At 39.9% G+C, this 21,989-nt stretch overlaps 1 protein-coding gene across 4 annotated transcripts in view; it reads left to right on the forward strand.

The window, feature by feature from the left end:
* The window catches only part of mpp7 (membrane palmitoylated protein 7), a 157,164-nt gene that overhangs the window by 7,883 nt on the left and 127,292 nt on the right, over positions 1-21,989 (forward strand). The window contains exon 1 of one of the 4 annotated variants that reach the window (XM_023949913.1): positions 18,605-18,682. The exons of the other annotated variants lie outside the window; for them this stretch is intronic. The gene's annotated coding sequence lies outside the window, so the exon portion shown is untranslated. Of the gene's footprint in view, positions 1-18,604; positions 18,683-21,989 lie in introns of those variants that run through there. 4 annotated transcript variants of the gene reach the window in all.

The raw sequence follows: 21,989 nt of genomic DNA on the forward strand, positions 1-21,989 counted from the left end.
CTCGTAATATTGTTTCCCATTGGTATTTTAAACAGAAGCCACTGTTCCTAAACACACGAGAGCCCCTGGTTTAGTCCTCAAAGTGAAGTTCTATACAGATTGAAAACTCTTGTTTTTACTTTTCACTTTTTCTTGTTTTGGGGCTTTTTCATGTTTTTCTGTCTCTTTCTCTGTCTCACTGGTCTTTTCTCAACCTTCTTTGGTTGTTTGTTCGGTTTCACTCTCATTGCCTTGCCCCGTCCAGCTGTCTCCTTTTTCCTGTTTGACTTGTCTATTCTTTAAACATCCTTCGAAAGCAGACAGTTTTCTGATTATCTACTTTTGTTTTACAGTGATATATTGCTATTTCCTTGATCTTTTTGCGTGTAACTTGCCTCTAACTGGCCCGCCTGCTCAAATTTTACACCCTATAACTTGTCATAACTCAACATGCTTGCAATTTGTCTGTGTGCTTTCATGACACGACTAATGTAAGGACTGCAAAAATTGCACAATCTACAATAGCAGCGCTCCATTAAGTTTTCATTTGTTACACACATCTGGTTAGAATGTTTTTTGGGTCCATTAGAGACAATGTCTGCCTGTCTTTTAGTAACCAATGTTGTAGAACTCCAGCCATCTGTATATTTTCTAAATAAGGCTGTGGTGGTGAATCTATTCACCACAGAACCAATTCAAGCCCATTTAAGGGCACAGTATGTCCAACAATATTTTCCCATCAAGAGGCATAGTTTTAGTGGACATTAGGGCTGCACGATATGAGGAAAGCTCACAATTTGCGATATTAGTGATCAATATTGTGATGATGGTATAACTTGCGATACACAAATAGCAAAACAACCAAAAACATAATTTCATTGCAACATTTTAATTGAAATAAAAGTCAACAAAACTTGAATTACACTCTTAATGACCTTTGTCTTCATAGGAGCCTAGCCTCTAACGTAACCCTTGTACAATCCTAGGCACTTTAACATTGGGAGTTGGGTCACCTAGACCCACTAGACAGTGCTCTGAAACTTTTTTCTTCAATAATTTGTGATCTTCACTGGTTTCCATGGATTACATGAAATCTTTCCTGTTTTGTCATGGTAGGGAGAACACGTCAATGCAAGGGTGGGGTCACCTAAGTTAGCACAAGGGTTAAAAGGAGTCCATCCGATTGGTCAAACACATAAAGGGATTTGTTAAATACTTCAAGTTGCCTTAAGATTGTTTTAGTACATTTAAGGTAACCATTTATTGCGATTTAGCGATTTATTGTGCAGGCCTAGTGGAAATGCATTGATTGATTGTTAAAGGCCAATCAATACCACCAAAATGTCATGTTTTAACCCACCAGCCATCATGCTGCAGGGAATTTTATATTGAAAAGATGAGCCATAAGGTGTTGGTAAAGTAGGGGCAACAGGTTTGACTTAGCAACCCTTTTGTGATGGCTAGTAAAATCGACTGCCTTTAGTATTAGCCAATCAGAAGAAATATTGACGTTCTCCTTCTCAAAACCGCCCTCTAAAAATGGCTACTGGTAAATAAGCGATCTAGAACCATGAGGTAACAGGTGGGCATACACAAGTGATGTGTCCTTACGCTTATGAGTCTGCTTTTTTTGTAGAATTCAGTACCCAGAGGAGCATAGTTTTACAAAGAAAAGAACAGTTTTGCTCCAGTGTGAGGCTAGTTGCACTTGTGCCATTATTTTTTTTTTATTCCAACAGAAATTTGACGCCATACAGACGTGGCGTAACTTCAAACACATGGATAAACCTTCAATTCCTTGAATAGGATCTGCTTAAGCCTCAGTAACATGCACCCAAATGGGTGGTGGGGTGGTGTGCATGTGGTAACTGTATTGTAAGTATTTTTAAGGGCAATGTAAGTTACACACACTTAGGACAAAAAGGTAATGGAACCCTTACGCCACACTCAGTCGTTAGTAAGTTGCGCACACTTATCACTTGAACAGGCCAGGGTTTTGGGGAGGTTAAAAAAGAAAAAGAAAAAAGAATCCATATGGCATGGCTGCATCTCGCCTGCCTCACCCTTGCATGTTGGTTACGTGTTTGCAAAAATCTGTCACCTGTAGCATGCCCATAGAAAAAATGTGCATAGACATGTTTGTTTTACAGGCTCAAAGTCTGCAACTTTAAGATTTTGTGGGGCCATTTGCGTGCCCCGTACAGAATTGTGGATTTTTTGCCAGCCCGTATCCAACCATGAGGGCAGTTGTGACTGAGGGGCTCGATTTAGTTTAGTTTAGTCATCGAGTCAAATAGAAAAAACTGCAAAAACATTTGTTGACATTTTATCACATTAGCAAAACACACTTTGAATAGGTGGGAGGAGGAATAACAGTTGTAGAAGGTTTGAAACTCACTCCTGAAGAAATGCCATTACTAGAATGCATAGATTAAGTCTAGAATAGCAACTTCCTCTAACCCTGCATAACAATATTTCTTGTCATTTTGAGATTTGAGTTTTTGTTTGTTTGTATGAAGCCAAAGGTGGCAAGGACAACCTCTTTCCTGTGAGAACTGATAAGGAGTTAAATAGTTTTATATCATTATTGTAGAAATTTAAAGAATATCCATCTTGAAAAAAAAATTAACCACTCCTAACTTAGTCATTTTCTAAATGTTCATCCCAATGGGTTTCCTTTCTGAGCATGGCATTTCCTCTCTTTTTTTTTTTCGGGTTAATCGGCACCAGTGAAGAAAAAAACAAAACAATAAAAAAACAGCTCAGTCTTTGTCCATTCTGAGGTCTGCTTCTAAGTGACTGGATACTAATCTCGCTAACCATCAGCCATTTCTCAGTCACAGAAAGTCCAGTAGAGTCCAGCAGAGGATGTGAAGGGTGACGACTGGGTCATTTGTTGTCCCGCTAACAAAAGACAGACCTACAATTTTTATTTTTTTCAAGGACAACTATGAAAAATGGCGATGATCCACTGGTTTTGAAGACAGGAAATTATTACAGATCTGCACCTTCAATTTTGCATATAAAATGAAACTAAGCTTCACTAAAGTCCCGCTTTAAAAGATGAGTTTGGTCTGTAATGTTCATCATAAATACACTTCGATTGTGAGAAAAATAGCCCCAGAAACATTGGATGAATTCATTTGTATTGGTATTTTCATGCATTGTGTATTTGTGTCATAGCTGAATACCAGTTCCACTGCTGTAAACAGATTTACAGCAAACATTTGGACGTCTGATGTTGGCTGATGCGTGTTAATCCGACTCCTCAGCCTGTTCTCAATTCAATTCAATTCAATTTTATTTGTATAGCCCAAAATCACAACAACATTCGTCTCGATGGGCTTCGAAGTAAAACATGGACTCAAAAGGATCATGAATACAAAGAGTTCAATAGGAAAATACTAAAATGAACTAACAAACTGACTAAGCTATACTGGCATCTCGTTTGCAGAATATTTTTTCTCTGTTAAATCATCTACCTCCTCTTCTTTCATGTGGGATATTTTATCTATCAAATTCAAGCTGAATCTCTGCAAGGCATAAATTCTGGTCTTTTGTGTCTGTCCCGCCATTCAACATAACTTTATCCTCAATTTTTAAAGACCCACTTTGATTTAAAATATTGTTTTTTTGTTGTTTTTAACATGTTGTGTAATTTTTCTGATGATGGATGACACAACTAAAGAAAATTGGATTTCTGAGTATTGCTTTATTCAAATCATTGTGCATCAAAAAAAAAAATTGACAGAAAATAAGCAGGCCACAACCTTCCTGCTCTGCTCCATTCTTATATATTCACTTGCAGACAAATAGATCCATGTACGCCTTTATTTTCCTCGTCTGAGCTGGAATCTGGATCAAAACTGAAGGGCTGTCAACTAATAAAAATCCGCTACGCTAATTTGGTATCGTCAACGGGTCTTTTTTCCTTTCGTCCTTTTGGTTTAATGAACGTGCATCCAGCCGTTTGTGTTTAAATCAGACAAACGCCAGACGTGCAGGTGCGACAGGGAAAAGATTATTTTTCTTTGGTGTATCTACTGTTATTAGGGTTCGTCCGGCACCTACAATAGGAAAAGGCTCGGTGCGCAAAGTGGTGCAAATTCTGCAAATCCCCGATTGGTCATAGTGCCACGTTGCCGCGATTCTGCGTAAAAATGTTCAATTAGGTGAACATTCAGCACACAATCAGGAAACGCCCAATTTGTACGTAGAGCCCATGACCCAACTTAAAAAGTTGCGTAGTGTCGTGTGATCACGTGTGTTCCAGAAGCAGCGGCCTAAAATTCAGGTGTGTGCGCATTTGCACAACCCAGGGGTTCTCAAGGTGCGGCACAGGGGCCAATGGCGGCCTACAGGAAGATATTTTGTGGCCCTCAATAAAAGAGGGCCAGAGCAGGTTCCTTTGAGGAAAAACGTTGTGTTGGCGAGGAGAAAAGGCGCTTCAAGCTAAGTGGACAAATGCTAACTTTTTCGTACCTCATAGGCTGGATAAGTCCTGTGCCTTATTTGCAAGCAGGTAAATGCAATGCTCTAAGAAATCAATAGAACTTCACTATGTTACAAATCATAAAATCTATAACAAATTTACCGGCGAGGAGCGCAACAATAAGCTCCAACAACTACAACGAGGCTGTGCTGCACTGCAGATAATGTTTACAAAAATGACTAAAGCCAGTGAAGCTGTGACAGAAGCTAGCTACGTTGTGGCTTTGGAAATGGCCCAGCGAGAATGATAAGCAAGCCCCTTAACTGACGGGGAGTTTGTAAAAAGAATGTGTGCTGAAAGTAGCTGACATTGTTTGTTTACGGCAAAAGAGAAAGTTTGAAGAATTAAGTCTGTCAAATGACACAATCATTAGACCAATCAGAAGATCTGCGGGCGGCAACCTCCGACCGCAACTGGGAAAACTTCTGGAACACCTGGTTAATTGCACAAATGACACTTGGTCATTAAAGTTATTAAAAATAACTTTTTATGTTTATCCATTTTTTCACCAAAATTGGCCGCCAGTTTAATGTCGAGTTCCTAATTTGGCCCTCCGCTACAAAAACCTTGAGAACCCCTGGCCTAGACTTTTCATTGAAGTGGCTGCTTGAACGCGAGTCCGTGTGTATGGACCTTTTTTTTAACGCGTTTCTAAAAGAATTGAGACCTCTGTCAATTGCTGAAGAGGATGGATTTGAAGACATGATTGGGGTGCTGCACCCTGGTACCACCTGTCATTTTTGCAAACTAATGAGGGAAAAATGATTGTGGAATATTTTACTATTCACTAATTGCAATAAAGTAAAACCCATATTCATAAAAATAGTTTTGCTTACTATTTCTATGGGACGTTTAGACAACGATTTAGAGCAGGGATCAGGAACCCTATAGCTTGCAAGCCGATTATGTCTTTTTTTGTGCTAGCATATAGCTGACCTGGGACCGTAATTTTTTTAATCTTTTATAAGGTCAAATTGAAATTCATGAACTATACATGTAAAATTTTAATTTCTGTGTACGCACCGCCGAGCAGTAGCACTACCATACATGGCGTGAACCTCCACAGACTGACTACCAGCATGATCACCTTTTGTAAAAAAAAAAAAAAAAATTGCCCACCACGTTACGTACACAATAATCATTGACTAATCAACTACTGAAATAATCGTTTGTGACAGCCCTACAAAACTGTCCAGCTGGATAGACCCAATACTGCTTGCCATATCTGTTGCACTGCTTATGTTAGCTTGAACGTGTGAGGGGCTGTAAGTTAGCAGGAGAGTGTGTAAACGGACAGCTCCATGAATGGGGAGGGGAAAGGGATACTGGTTGCTTAATTAAAAGATCGCTGGGAATGCTTTGAAAATGCTTTAAAAGATGATCAGAGTGGGATTTTAATAGTTGTCTCCTGTGTCAGATTTTCTCTGTCTCATCATCTTGTGAAACTGTCGTTTATCAGCCCCATAGGGCTATCAGCCCTACACACTCGAGCCTCTTTGGCCCAAAATGCAGCACTCCTTGGTTTCATCCAATCAGATAAGCCATATCACTCTTCAAGTCTTTGCATGGGCTTCCAACACCTGCACCATCAGATTCAAAGGCCTGACACTCACATATCAACATAGTAGAAGATAAGAAGCTAAACCTTCTGCTTTGTGGTCCTACGATGCTCTGATGATGATCTGCAGCCTCATTTGCAATCTTCAAGCAATGGCTGAACACTCAAGTATTTGGCAACTTCCCAGACAAATAAAAAAAAAAAAAGCTCTTTCAGTCTTGTTTTTCATTTGCTATTTGCTTTGGATAAAAGCATAATCCATTAATTGTGATTTCTCATTCATACTTCTATTAAATTTGACTAAAAAGTATCTTTTTAGCTGCGTGTGTACACCTGAGATAACACGGAACACTGAATGATATTTAAGTTTAAAATGCTTTTTTAATTTACTAAATAATTCTTATTTTAAATGTTATTTTCAGATGATAAAGTGTAATTATTAAAATTGATAAAAGGTAAGAATCTGATGGAAAAAGGACGATCAGCATCACGCTTGCCCAACTTAAGGATGATTAAGAAAACTTGATTTGAGTGATTTTTGTCTAAACAACAATGCTGTCTTTCCTAAATATATTATGTTTTAATATATTAATATTCTTTATGTGACGAGGATGGAAAACATGTAGTGAAGTGATTTAAAAAAGCAAACCTGAGGTGGTTCCTTGCTCTGGGTTGGAGTGCTTCCATTAGTTGTGGTCTGCAAGAGTTTGGGTTCAACTAACTGTCCAGTCGATGTTTTGTGGTTCCACCCACATGTGGTTTCAAGGTAAAAGTGTTGGAGCAGCAGAAAGCTTCATTTTTAAACTGCATGAGATGAGATCATTTGTTGGAAACGAGCCAAGCTGTTGGTTAAAAAAGAAGAAAAAGATAATTTAACTAAGTGTGTCTGTTTAGCTGAGATGTTTTCAATGGTTAACGGTATGAAGGCAATTTTTTACATTTCTCAAAGACCCACTCCAATGAAAATCTTGTTCTCTGAGGATTCATTTCAGTCTGATTGTAGTTAGTCAGGAGCAGACAAAAAATTAAGCTGAAAGAAAGCCTGTTGCTGTGACGTAGGTGTTACAGTCGGCGGGCCACAATCTCCCTGCTCCGCTCCATTCTGATGCATCCACTTGCAGACAAATAGATCCATAAACGTCTTTGTTTTCCTCGTCTGAGCTGGAATCTGGATCAAAAGTGTTCGGCTGGATACCTCCAATATTGCTAGACCTTTTTCTTGTACCATTAATGTTGGGAGTGTGAGGGGCTGTAAGCTAGTGGGACAGAGTGTAAACAAAGGGATGATGGGAAGTGTGGGAAGGCTTGCTACGCGCGAATGGTCCCACCCACAACTCAGTGAGAAATTTCTAAGGAACTACTGCTGCTCTGCAGAAACTATGTCCCCTAAAATGGCATAATCATAATTAAAAGATCATTGGAGACACTTGTACAATAGGTCAAAAGATGATTAGAGTGGGACTTTAAAGCTGTAAAATAGAAACAAAAGTACCTATTTATGCCAACAAAATGCTAACAAAAAATACCACATTTAAATTCAAGTTATCTCACTATTGGGACCAATAATATAGGCAAAAAAACACCCAAAGTTGTCCATAAAATGAAAAAATCTTGCTCCTTTTAAATTTTTTTTTAAATATAAGTTCTACTAAATTGTGTTCATAAGGCTCAGATTTCAGTTCCAAAGAAGCAGGGAAACGAGTAATGCATTGACAGAAACATACCATTACCGATGAAGAGCTGGCTTTGTTTGCGGAAGAGTGAAGATTAGGGTGCTTCCCAATGAGTACAGAGGGACCCCGATGTTTGGTGGACTCTCCTTCGTACCTGCTATTATTAGAGGCTGCTTAGCTATTCAGAATGAGCCATGCGGACAATGCAGATTAACACACGCCTGATGACATGTCTTTCAGCTCAGCCACATCACCGCCATCTAATACGTGTGACAGAAGAGGGAACAAAACGCTGAAAGAAGCTGCCACCAATTACTGTAATGAACAGGAACAGTGAGCGGAAAGTAAAGCACCGGCATTTGTACTCGCTTGTTTGTTGTGTGGCTCAGTTCCTTTATGAATGGACTGCATTGATGGAGCTTTGTCTCCTACAGACTTGTATTATTTAAGAGGTGTGTCTCATTTAGTGTGTGACACCATTCTTTGATTCTCAATGGAGGCTTTTTTTAAACTCCCACCTACTTAGCGCCTACTCTTTTTTTTCTTCTTCTTTCCAGCAGCTAAAAAGAGGCTACACTCACACCCATGTTTTTATTCAGTGGACTAACACGTCCATTGATCCACAGCTGAGTAGCATGGAGGAATGTTTTAATTGCTGGCGTTAAAGGAGGGGATGAGAAGGGAAGCATCCTGAGAGCCCATTCCACCTTTGAGAGCTGAATTTCTGTGGTCCATTTACTCCATTTACAAAGCACCAATGCAAGTAAACTACATGTGATATCATGTCTGGTGATGAATTCATTTGCCAATTGGAATTTAGAGTCAGAGGGATTTTTATTGCTGTTTTCAGTGATTGTGAACAAAACAGTTTCACAGACTAGGAATTAGCTGTGGTGCCAATTTGCCACATACAACACTTCAGAATAATAATGAACTAAAAATAATAAAATAAACATTAATGAGCCAAAAGACAAAGACACAGTGATCAGAACAATAAAAATAAAGACAATAGTTCAGCAGAGAATGAAACAAGGTGCAGGTAGTGGAAAACTGGACTGATAAGTTGACATGTTTTATGGGGGAAGATTTAAAAAGTATTTGTGAGTCTAACGGCAGAGGGACAGAAACAGTTCTTGTGTTGCTAGGTTCTGGTCCGGATGGACCGTAGCCTCCTGCCCGAAGGGAGTTGTGAGAAGGGTCGGCTTCTATCCGACCTGCACGCCCCCGGGTTCTGGAGACATATAGGTCCTGGAGAGATGGAAGACTAAAGCCAATTATTTCTCAGCTGAGTGCACTATACCCTGGAGTCTATGTGTGTTCCTGGTTGTGGCTTCAGCGTACCACACTGTGATGGAGGAGGTGAGGATGGATTCTATGATCACCTGGGCTTGCAGCTTGGCTTTCCTCAACTGCAGCAGACACTTTTTGAGCAGGGAGCTGATGGACGGCTCCCACTAAAGGTCCTGTGTGATAGTGGTGCAGAGGAAACAGAAAGAGTCCACTATGGTGATGGGAGAGTCTGACAGGACGAGAGGGGGTGAGGAGGCTGTGACAGTTTGTGCATGATCATTTCTGCGATTTTCTTCTGAGCGTTAAGCTCCAGGATGATGATGCTGCACCACGACCCCAGCTGGTCCACCTCCCTCCTGTAGGCAGAGTCCTCTTCGTTAGAGATGAGCCCAATGAGGGTGGTGTCATCCGCAAACTTGATCAGTTTAACAGAGTCATGGCTGGAGGTGCAGCAGTAAGTGTACAGAGAGAAGAGCAGAGGAGAAAGTACACAGCCCTGTGGAGATCCTCGGCTGGTGGAGACATTCTTCCCCAGTTTTAGTGAAATATTTTAATGGCAATAATTTCCAGAATTGATTCAATTTGAATAGAAATTCTAGGTTTAGATGTTCAAGAGTTTTGAACACAGAAGCTTGAAACGCACACTTGCGCACATTCACAGCGACTTTTCATTGGAAGCGGTTGCTTGACCGCCCGTTGCCGACGTAGCTTAAGAAAAAGTGGTTTGATTCTCTGCTCCTCTAGCCACACTGACAAGTGCCCTTGAGCAAATGGCTCCAGGCATAGTTTTGTTGGATTATATCTGTGGTTCTGAAACTTTTTAAACAATGTAGCTTTAATGCTTTGGCCCCACTTCTACACTAGAGGACAGTAGACAGTTTAAACTTGGGGATCATTTAAAAGAACTGCAATAAGGTAATCAAATGTCTGTCATGTGTTATTCCAAATAAAAGTAGTGTCCAATTTGCATTTCTAAATATTTTGTTCTTCTGGCCCATTTTTTTGCCTGATAGTCTGATTTAAACCCTCGAACACCAGAGATGTCCCTCGCAACGCCTTAATAACACATGGTCTTTTGACACACCGGAACCCTCCACATGTTCACACGATCAACGTGAATCGGCTGATTCCGGCACGGAGAAAAGCAGCTTTTCAGATCGGCATTGCAACAATACGCAACACACTTTTAATGTAGCATAACAATGCAAAGGCACTTTTCTCCACAACAGAATCCTCTGATTGACATTGATTTCATAAACATTCACTGCTGTTAAGTGTTCCAAATTAGCAAAAGGCTGCTTTTCTTTGCTAGAGTTATGTTAATTTGCGTAAACAGTTGAAGAGTAACGGTAGTTGAAATATAGGCAAAACTAGGCTAAAGCTCTGGTGGTAAAGGGTTAAAGGAGTATATGGTGATTGTAGGATATTAGAGATTCTCTTGTTTCTGAAACTGTTTCATTGGATTTGGTTCATACTTATCCTCAGATATTTTTTAAATTAAAAGACTTCTTTCATCCGTCATGCAGAACTTGTATAGACATGTGAGGAAACCTCATCTCTCCTTTCATATCCAGTTTGGCCTCGGAGAATGAAACCAATTAATTAAATAAAAAATAAAAAAAACCCATAGGAACCAAACAGAGTTCTTGTTGTTCTGACATGTTTGTGTCTTCCAGGATGCAGAATTTCAGATTCAGTATCATGAGCCAAAGCTTCAGAAATGTTCATTCTGGAAGCACATGGTTTTTAATAATACACTAACACTACAGTCTCGCTGCAGTAACACTCACCGGTATGTTCAAAAAGGGCAAAATGTCGTTTTGTGATTTTTTTTATTTTTATTTTTTTATTAAATTTTTTACTTTCAATTTTACACAAAATAGGTTTTTGAAGAACTGCTAAAAATGATTTAGGCATTTTAATGTTGTGGAAAGTAGTAACCTGCTTCAAAGATATTCAGTCCAACGCTGTCTGTCTGCAACAACAGGGTTCCGTCTTTGCCAAACATGTTAATAACACCTACCAGTGAGCCGAGCCAAAGTTCAGTCATGTTCTCCTTTTATGATATAAAATAAAACCTCTCACAGCAATGAGTTTCATGTTTCAAGCCATTATACAAAATGTCCTTGACAGCCCTTTAAAAAAATTAGGCACCCACTCACTGCCTCAGGTTAATAATAAAACATCTTTTCATTTAGCAAAAGCAAATTTTATGTTAAATAATATTAAAAGTATTCATAAAGGCTTAGAAATTTTAAAGTATTTCATTAATAAAGATTAAAATAAAAGGCTCTGGAAATCCTGCAGCCTGAAAGGGTCGGTTTGTAGAAGACTAATCCTGAAGCCTCATTGTATTCATGATCTTTTCTTCTTACCATCAATTACTTACTACCAATTCTTTTACTTCCTTTTTGTCCTTTTTGTTTTGTTGTAAAGCTGGTTTGTGAATGAAGCACGGTGCTCTAAAGAAAGCCAGCGCTAGCTCTTGTTGTTTAGCCATAATGTACCTTTGGTAAATCCCTGAACAGCATAAATGTCCAAACACCAAAGCCTGTTGTCTAAAACGACAAATGTGTAGAAGTGTGGTGATTGGGGCTTGTGTTACAGCCACAGAACCTGAATATTTTGAAGTCATTATGATTTCCTATTTCCGCATATAAAGAAATAAAGCAACTGAGAAATAAAGCCACTGGTCTAAGCAATGGGTTTAATAATGTTTGAGTGCCATTAGGTGTAATGTGGGGCTCAGCTGCCAGGGTCAGGTCCGGCTCCTCTGGGAGTGGTGTCATCATTCCCAGAGGGAGTCTGTAATCAGATAGAGTGGAAAGAAGGAAGAGTGCTATTCCCCACCTAAAATAAATGGCTTTTATGTTTTTTATGACAGGACTAGCATGCAAAACCAGTGTATGTACAGTAGCAGCATTGCTCCTGTATTAAAAGAAGGTTCACCTCAAAGAGCAATCGTATCTAACAGCACTTCATCTGCTAGCAATGACGGTGGGAGTGTTTTAAGACAGTTTCTATGTCAACATTTTTTTTCCTGACTTTTGCCTTATTTATACCCGTGTTTGTTTTGAGAAGCAGACCTATTTTACCAAACGGGCAATGATCCAATGTTGTCACAAGTTTTGACAACCAGAGAGTCTTGTGATACAAGCAGTTGAATGAAATATTTTCCATGTGTTTTTGTGTCCATTCTTACTTCCATAAACTGTAAAATGGTGCTTTTTCGTTTTTTTGTCATCACTCCCAAAACTGTCCCTCTGTCAAATGAAAGTCCTATTTGGCAGGAGATGAACTGCAGAACATCTGCGTAATGCCCTGAAGTTGAGTTTTTTTCAGCAGAATGATGGCTTTCCACCAGCTGGTTGCAGTGTTGTCATTCTTTTGACTTTCATCACAATTACTGGGGTTTTTCAGCAACCAATAGCTGGAGTTGTTGGGTAACTGTCAGAAATGATTGCTTTTAGCCTACAGGCAGAGGCAAACATTAAGGGTTTTCATCCTTAACCTTAGCCTCAAAAAATGTTTTGATTTGGCTGGATTGTCAAGTTTAAAAAGCGGCGACAAGGCAGAAAAGCGGCAGTACAGCAGATGAGCACCAACATGATGGTATGATAGAGAAAAGGAGATGTCTGTGCACTGCAGTAGGGTAGAATCGCCAGAATGCAGTGATGCAATGAAATGTACCTGTGGAAAAAAGCTTGAAAGGCCTTTGAAGCCTCCAATGTGCGTTGCTGAACGTAGCTTCAGTGTCAGTGCTACAAACTGTTGCTCACAGCATGTCCATAGAAAAGAATGGGCATGAACAATTTCACTTTTTTTCACAGGTACAATTTAGTTAACGGGGGAAATTTCCAATTCAAAGAAAACAAATCGAAATCAAAACAGACATGTCAAACATGAAACCAAATGTATTCATATTTTTCTTGCAAAGTTGTGCATAATGTATTAATTTTTTACGCTCAACTTTGATTTCATGCGTATGTCGCTTTTTGACAGTTACCCTGCCCCAAAGAAGAGGTTGAGATGACTTGTGAAGTGTTAGGCACTTTGTCCTTTTTTTAATCTTGTGACAAATGCTTTATAAATAAAGATTTGATTGATTAATACAGTAGGTCATGTTGAGATTTCAGCCTCAGTTTGACTTGTTCCTCAAGTCTAAAATTGATTCTCTCTGCTTCTTCAATATTTTTTACATTGTTTTCCTCTTTCATTGTTCACTTGCTCTTTTTTACGTTGACTCATTTATCCATTTGCTGATCTGCTCACTTCCCGTTGCTGACTCATGCTGCAAACACAGTGACCCTGCAGGTGTTAACTTCTGTATAGGTTGGCAGTTCGGTGCAGAGACGATTTCAGCCTCCCTACTGGTTTCCCCGCTGCTTTCTTAATGTGCTCTGTCTCATACAGCCGTCTGTCAAAGCAGCTGCCTCCTGACGCTGTCAATGCACTCCAGGTAGAGTAATTCAGTCCAGCATTATCTGCTGAGGATGTGGGTTACAGAGCAACAATGGCATTTAGGCAGACTTCCAGATTAGAGAGGCTTATGTCTGTCTGTTCCCTCTCTGTGCCCCTCGGAGGTTATTGTCTGACACGTGAATTGCTGTTCTGAAAATCCATCATTTTCTAATTAATATCAGTGCAATCTGTAGAGTTGGCGCGTGGACTGCTTATGAAAGGAATATGTTGCATTCGGTTTGTTGAGTTTTAGCTTCTGCATGACTTTTAGAAACAAAAAAGTACAACAACACAAGAGTCTGTCTGTCCACATTAAAAGATAATTATTTCTCAGAGTTTATGCTTGGGATCAGCGCTGTCGGTCCAAAGCCTGTGTTTGGCCTTGTACTCACACAAGTGTGCGTAAGAAAGAGACAAAGGAATGTGTCAGCAGCGACTGACAGTGGCTGTGACTCCTCTGCTTGTTAATGGGTCAGATAGACAAAGACCTGCTGTGTCTGCATGGGAACCAGAGCGGAGGAATGGACCGGGGACAAAGACCAGCGAGAGGTGTTACAACCAGGAAGGGACAATTGAAGCATGCGCCATAAATCCCCAAAAATGACCACAGAGGAGGAAGATACAACGAAGATGCTCAATATCATAGTTTAAGAATCCTAACTGGATATGGTTTGTGGTTTAAAAAATTGCTTCTACTGAAGTTAAAGTCAACCATTGAACCATAGAAAACAAACAAACGTATATAGTCTGTTTGGAACAAATACACACATTCTTCTTACAGTGGTGGACAAAATTGTTGGTACCCCTCAGTTAAAGAAAGAAAGTCCACAATGCTCACTGAAATGACTTGAAACGTTCAAAAATAACAATAAATTAAAATGTATTGAAAATTAAATAATCAAAATCAGCCATTAGTTTTGTTGATTAACAGAATTATTTAAAAAAAATAAACTAATGAAATAGAGCTGGACAAAAATGATGGTGCCTCCATAAAAGACTGAGAAGTAATTACCCAGGGGGTCAAGATGAACTCAGGTATGTCCTTTAATTGACATCACAGCTGTTTTCAAACCCATTATCAGTCAGTCTGCCTATTTAAAGGGAGACAAATAGTCACGTTGCTGTTTGGTGAGAAGGTGTGTACCACACTGAACATGGACAACAGAAAGCAAAGGAGAGAATTGTCCCAGGACATTAGAAACAAAATTATAGACAAACATGGTAAAGGTAAAGGCTATAAAACCATCTCTAAGCAGCTTGAAGTTCCTGTGACGACAGTGGCACATATTATTCAGAAGTTTAAGACCCACGGGACAGTAGCCAACCTCCCTGGACGTGGCCGGAAGAGGAAGATTGATGACAAATTGAGGAGACGAATAGTTGGAACTGTATCCAAAGAGCCCAGAACAACCTCCAAAGACATTAAAGGTGATCTACTAGTTGAAGGTACATCAGTGTCAGATCGCACCATTCGTCGTTGTTTGAGCCAGAGTGGACCTCATGGGAGACGACAAAGGAGGACACCACTGTTGAAAGGAAATCATAAAAGAGCGAGACTAGAATTTGCAAAAATGCATGTTGACAAGACACAAAGCTTCTGGGAAAATGTCCTTTGGACAGATGAGACAAAACTGGAGCTTTTAGGTAAGGCACATCAGCTCTATGGTCGTAGACTCAAAACGAAGCATACAACCAAAAGAACACCGTCCCTACTGTGAAGCATGGAGGAGGCTCAGTTCTGTTTAGGGGCTGCTTTGCTGCATCTGCACAGGGTGTCTTGAAGTTGTACAAGGTAAAATGAAATCTCCAGATTATCAAGGCATTCTGGATAGAAATGTGCTGCCTAGTGTCAGTAAGCTTGGTCTCAGTCACAGGTCATGGGTCTTCCAACAGGACAACGGTCCAAAACACACAGCCAAAAAACCCCAAGAATGGCTGAGAGAAAAGCGTTGGACTATTCTGAAGTGGCCTTCTATGAGCCCAGATCTGAATCCCATTGAACATCTGTTGAAGGAGCTGAAACATGCCATTGGGAGAAGACACCCGTCAAACCTGAGACAACTGGAGCAGTTTGCTCATGAGGAGTGGGCCAACATACCTGTGGACAGGTGCAGAAGGCTCATTGACAAAAACAGAAACCGTTTAATTGCAGTGATTGCCTCAAAAGGTTGTGCAACAAAATATTTTTGTCCAGCCCTAATTCATTAGTTTGTTAGTTTATAATTTTGTTAATCAACAACTCAAAAATAATGACTGATTTTGATTATTTAATTTTCAATTTTTTTGATTTATTGTTACTTTTGAACGTTTCAAGTCATTTCAGTGAGCATTGTGGACTTTCTTTCTTTAACTGAGGGGAACCAACAATTTTGTCCACCACTGTATTTTGTACAAACATTTAGAACGCACCTGCTTGTCAGTCAATGCTGGATATAAACACAGCTCAAACCTACTCAAAGTAATAACTTTTTTTGTGTTTCAGAGAAAAGTTACAATGGAATTGAAGAAATTTTAAGATCTTATTTTAAAAAAAAATTTTTTCTGAAAACAAAATTATTCTGTTGACCTTTGAAGAGAAAAAGTAAAACAGGATTTTTTTGGACAAAATGCTGCATATATTTTATGAGCATGGTGCACCATCTAGTGGAGAGCTGTTGTCACTGCATAACAATGCACAATAGGTCTATTGAGGACCAGGAAAAGTCAAAGCAGTCACCAAGAGCTCTACAATATAAAATATAAACTCACCTTTTCTCCCCTGGGTTTTAAAACCCTCCTGTCGTGTTCGGGTCAAATCTGACCGTTTTACAACTTATAATACTCATAAATATTATGTTTTACATCTGATTACCTCAAGACCTTATGATATCCTTCACACTGTGTACTTGAACATATAAAAGTGATGATCACCTATTTCATTCAATTTTGAGTGTTTTAATCAACCTTGTTACACCTGTGGTGTTCCCGGTCAAAAGTGACCGTCATAGGAAATGAATGGGTATCCAGAGTAAATTCATTCAACATACAGAAAACATCCCCATACACACTGCCCCAGCTCACTCACACACTCTCTCACACACACACACACACACACACTCTCACACACACACACACACACCCACCCCCCCCCCACACACACACACACACACACACAATTTCTTTTGTGGGTACACATGTCTTTCTGCTTATGTGCCGATCCTCTCACGTGAACCAACTTCCTAATGATACAATGTATCATATGTTTACACAGACTAGACAGGTGTCTTTTGAACCCATTTCTTTCCCACGCTTCTGTACCTATCACACGTGAACCACACCTTCCAGACTAATCAATGTATCATATGTTTACACAGACTAGACAGGTGTCTTTTATGTGAACCCATTTCTTTCCCACGCTTCTGTACCTATCACACGTGAACCACACCTTCCAGACTAATCAATGTATCATTTTTACACAACCCCATACTATATATAGCTCGATGTTTGCCTTGCATTCCTTTTACTCTGAGCACAATGAGTAGACGACTGAAGCGTTTTTCTGTGGAAGAGGTTCTGGTCCAGGTTCTTGGGCATGATGAAGAGGGCACTGAAATTGAACCAGAGATAGAGGAGGATGTCTCGGAATTGGAAGACATCACAGATTTTGAACCAGACTCTGAGGAGACTGACCAGTCAACAGATGGAGAGGGAAAGGCACCTGAAGAACAGGCACCTGAGGAAACATTTCAGTCCAAAAGTGGACACTTGCTCTGGTCATCATCCCCCCAGGACCGAGGAGGTAGAGCGAGAGTGGAAAACATCATAAAGATGACACCAGGACCAACGCGTTATGCAGCATCTCGTGTGGATGACATCAAGTCCAGCTTCCAACTCTTTTTACCAGAGTCCATTGAGGGAATTATACTTGAGATGACAAATCTGGAGGGGAAGCGTGTGTTTGGGGACACCTGGAGAGAAATCGACCTGGTAGACCTCCAAGCCTACATAGGTCTGTTGATTTTAGCTGGAGTGTTGCCAGAAAAGGAAGCGTTGTGGCCTCTGTGCCCCTAGAGACATCAAAACGAGCCTGACATGCTGCAAATGTAATGCTTATGTTTGCAAGGCCCACTCTGACCTGAGTGTCACATGCCACTCATGTGCATGAATACACACACAAACACACACACACACACACACACATACCCACACACACCCTGTTGAGTTTGGTGTTTGGTTTTCCATTTATTTTTTGTATTATATGTTCATTTTGTAGTTCATTTTCAGTGCCCAATTGTATTTTCACTGATGTTATTTAATGTTTACATCTACAAATTGTCGTTAGACACTACTTTTAAATGTTGTTCTCAACTAAAGAATGTTTAATAAAAAAATTGGTGGTGAAATTTTTTTTGTGTGCTAATTTAAGACCAGTTAAAACAGACCGGTCAATTTTGACCGGGAACACTAAAGTAGGGGGCTGAATGCGAACACGACCGGAGGGTTAACTCAGTGTGAGTTGATGTTTTTATTGGTTTTTATTTCTTTTTATTGGTTTTTACTTATTTTTATTTAATTTATTGATTTTATGCTGTTCGTTTTAGTTTATTGTTTTGTTTTTATCCTGCGTTGTTAAGCACTTTGGTCAGCTTCTGATGTTTTAAAAGTGCTTTATAAATAAAGTTGACTTGACTTGACTAATTTAGTCTCTATGATTTATTTGACCATACTTCATTCTGAGAAAAAATGCAAACTGTAGCACAGGCACTGCCTAAGAACCAGTAAATTAATAGATATGATTTTCTTTTAGCTTTATGTGAAACATTCAAATTGAAGGCTACAGGATCATGGAAGATTGAAGGTTGCTGTTTAAGGTTTCCTCCATGATGACTGAAAAAAGCCTCACCCGCTGCATGTTTGACCTGTTCGGCTGAAACAGAAACGGCTTCTCGCTGTAGGGTGTCAAAGGAAACATGTCGGTTAAAAACCTTTCAAGGGATTGCTGTTCATAAACTTGTCTTATAAAAATAAAGTGAGTACATTTTATTAAAAGTCAGCTTTTAGGCTAATCAGCTGTTTATATTTGAGATGTATTTGAGGAAAAAAAAAAAAAAAACAGAGGGTGGAGCTCTGTGAGTCACAAAGAAACTTGAGTTTCAGGTCTGTTCAGGTGAGCCTGGCAGGTCGTTATTTTCCTGAGTGAGAGGACTTGTTTTCTGTGTGGAGTGTCTGGAGCCGGAAGAAAGTTATTTGGTAAGTCCTCGTGTCGCTTTTGATCTTTGTCTACTGAGCGCTCGTGCAGATTTCATCAACTCTTGTTACTGCTCTGTGACATACTGTGCTATCAGATCTTTTTATCTTCTGTGCTGCACAGAAATATGACTTCTGTTTCTTAATAGTTATCATACTTTTTGTTCAGAATAGCTCTGGTATTTTAGGACGAAGCTCACCCAGTATCTGTAAAACTTTCTTTTCGGCATTGTTCAACAAACTGATCTTACACTAACCCTTGTGCTATCCTAGCCACTTTAACGTTGGGAGTTGGGTCATCTAGACCCACTAGACAGTGCTCTGAACCTTTTTTCTTCAATTATTTGTGATCTTCGCTGGTGTCCATGGATTACACGAAATCTTTCCACCTTTATCCACCTTTGTCGTGGTAGGGAGAACACGTCAATGTAAGGGTGGGGTCATCTGGACCCCATAGGATAGCACAAGGGCTAATTTGTCTTGGACTCCTCCTACACTGACCTGGACTGTAAATCGCAAGTGAAAGCATTACCATCTTTCTTATAAATCAGATTGATCTCTTTTGTTATATAGACGGACTGTTCTGTCTTTTAAAGTCACACTCCGACCATCTTTTATTTATTTTCAAAGCGTTCCCAGTGGTCTTTTCATAATGGTTATGCTGTTTTAGGCATAATCAATAAACCTGTGTTGTTGTTTTTTAAGACATAGTTTCTACAGATCAGCAGAAGTTCATTAGAAAGTTGCCTCAGATTTATGGCGGAACTGTTGGCGTGGAGTAAGTCCGCCCCCATTTCCCATCATCCATCTGTTTACACTCTCTACCACTAGCCCCTCACAACTCCAACCTAACATCAGCAGTTCAACAAATATAGGAGTTGTCCAGCTGTGCAGTTTTGCGCCAAATACCAATACAAAGACAGAGCAGGGAGTTTGTGGCCCGTTGATTGTAGCACCTACCTCACTGCTAAAAGATTATTCCAACTTAAATGTTTTGGTCTCCTGGTTCCCAACAATCAGAATAAAGAAATGCAATTTTAATATAAACTTTCTTTATATGTCCTCTATCTTCAGAAACATGCCACAAGACCATGTTAAAAATACCAAAGACAGGATTTTCATTTAAGTGAGTCTTTAAGCTCATCACGACTTCCTGCAAAAGGTTGAAGTAACCTAAACATAGAACGACATGAGCAGTTTGGAAGTTTCCACTTCTCTGTTGTCCTCATACTGGATAGAGCTGTTGTCTATGATTCACCTTTTTGCACAAATTTTTTATCCAATTTCTTCACCTGCGCAATTGCAAATATGGACAAAAAAGTGAACTGAAGTGTCTTCAGTTATTTTTTTGCAAAAATACTAATTATTAAATGTCCCAAAGTTGTCGTGTCCTCTTGCTGCTTGTGACTGGGCCTGCTCCTCCTCAGCAGTCGGTAATTCCAGTAACATTAGGGATGCCAGGTACCACTGAGTCTTAATTTAAGCAGCCCCAATTCCTTGTAAAGCTAACAGCTATTAAACGAGACGATGCACGATGCAGTCCAGAAAACACAGCCCCGTCCTGCCAACATCACACGCCTTAAACCTAATAAGAACTGATGTGGTGACATTCTGGCAGCACTTCAGCCAGCCAGGAGAAAGACATTAGTCAACAATGTGTTTTTTCCACAGAAGAAGCCGAAAAGGCAAAGAGCCGCCTCTGCACTGCTTGTGAGGAGGATTTAGACATTCTTCTCTTTGTTTTTCTTGAAACAGGGTTTTCCTTCTCAAAAAGTCACTCTCCGCGACCACCGTTTAATATTCTGCAATTATGCACAGGCCATTGAAATGCAGTCCCGTCGTGTGACCGGGTGTGTAAATAAATGTTCGCCCATACCCCAGCTGGAAGCGCTGCAATTACACTCTTATGATTATATCACGCATGGTCGTGAGCACGCGGCAGTAACTTTATCCGCTTGTGTCTGTCTGACTTTGCACTCTGCGGTTGCTACAAGCCAATATGATGTAGAGTAGCTGAAATACAAATGGATTCTACATCCAATCTGTCTTCACAGCTGCCTTGTACCAACGGCCAAAGCTGGTGATGCTTTGAGTGAATCAACCTCAGTTTTCCACGAAAGGAACCACTTTGTTATTCCCTGTAAACCCTTGCGACAGTGAATCACTCATCTCCACTGTCTCAGATGCACTCTGCTTCTCTCTAAAGATCATTAAAACCGTGTTTGTCCGGTTCTGCGCGGTCTGGTGGTGTTGCTGGCCTCTATGAGAGCACATCCAAAAATGAATAGAATTGTGTTTTATTTCATGCTTCAAAACATTTTATTTCAAAATACTAACAGGTGCCACAAGCTTTCCTCATATCTCAAAAATACCAAGATGTGCGATCGTCTTACTGGGACTTTAGCTTTTCTGTCGTTCCAGATGTTTTAGATCAGTTCATGCCGTCTAATGTCGATCCTTGTCTCGCTGCTAGACTGAAAATATCATTATTCATGCTGCTGGGGTTTCTACTTTAATCAAATCATCACCCTTTCTCAGCAATTTTACAGATATTCAAAAAAAAAAAGTCAAATTTAAAGGCAAAGTACTGCATCTTTATTTTCTGGCATCACAATATCAGCCTCTATCACAGATTTAAAGAGCCACTCCTGTGTTTTTGGTGTTTTTAACATGTTCTTGAAAGTTTTTTCTCACGATGGAGGACAAATATTAAGTACATTAAAACGACATTTCTGAGTATTTCTTTGTTCCCAGAAAAGCTTATAGTTGTTATGTACAAGCTACAATCTGCAGGCCACAATCTCCCTTCCTGCACTCCATTCTGATGCATCTCCCTGCAGACGCAGAGACCAATTAATGTCGTAATTTTCCTTGTTTGAGCTGGCATCTGGCTCAAACCTGCTTGCCATTATTTTGTTGCACTGCTAGGTTGGGGTTGAAAGCTAGCGGGAGAGAGAGCAAACAATGGGATGATGGGTAATGAGCGCAGGTTTACTCCGAACCTACAATCCTGACCAAATCTTAGAGGTGAACCTCTGATGAGCGACTGCTGCTCTGCAGAAACTATATTCCAGAAAACAGCACAGGTTATTTTTTTCTCATTTTGGCTAAAACTACATGATCATAATTAATAGAGCACTGGGAATGCTTTTACAATTGATCAAAAGAGGATTGGAGTGGGACTTTAAGAGGAGGTGTGACATAAGCTGAATACACTATAGTGATCCAGAGGTCTGGTGGGACCAACAGTGAGGCTGAAGCTGATCAGCAGACTCTGGAGCTGGTGGATAGTTTTGTATTAAATTGGCCT

Source organism: Oryzias latipes, chromosome 20 (genome assembly GCF_002234675.1).
Source record: "Oryzias latipes chromosome 20, ASM223467v1".
Classification (NCBI taxonomy): Eukaryota; Metazoa; Chordata; class Actinopteri; order Beloniformes; family Adrianichthyidae; genus Oryzias; species Oryzias latipes.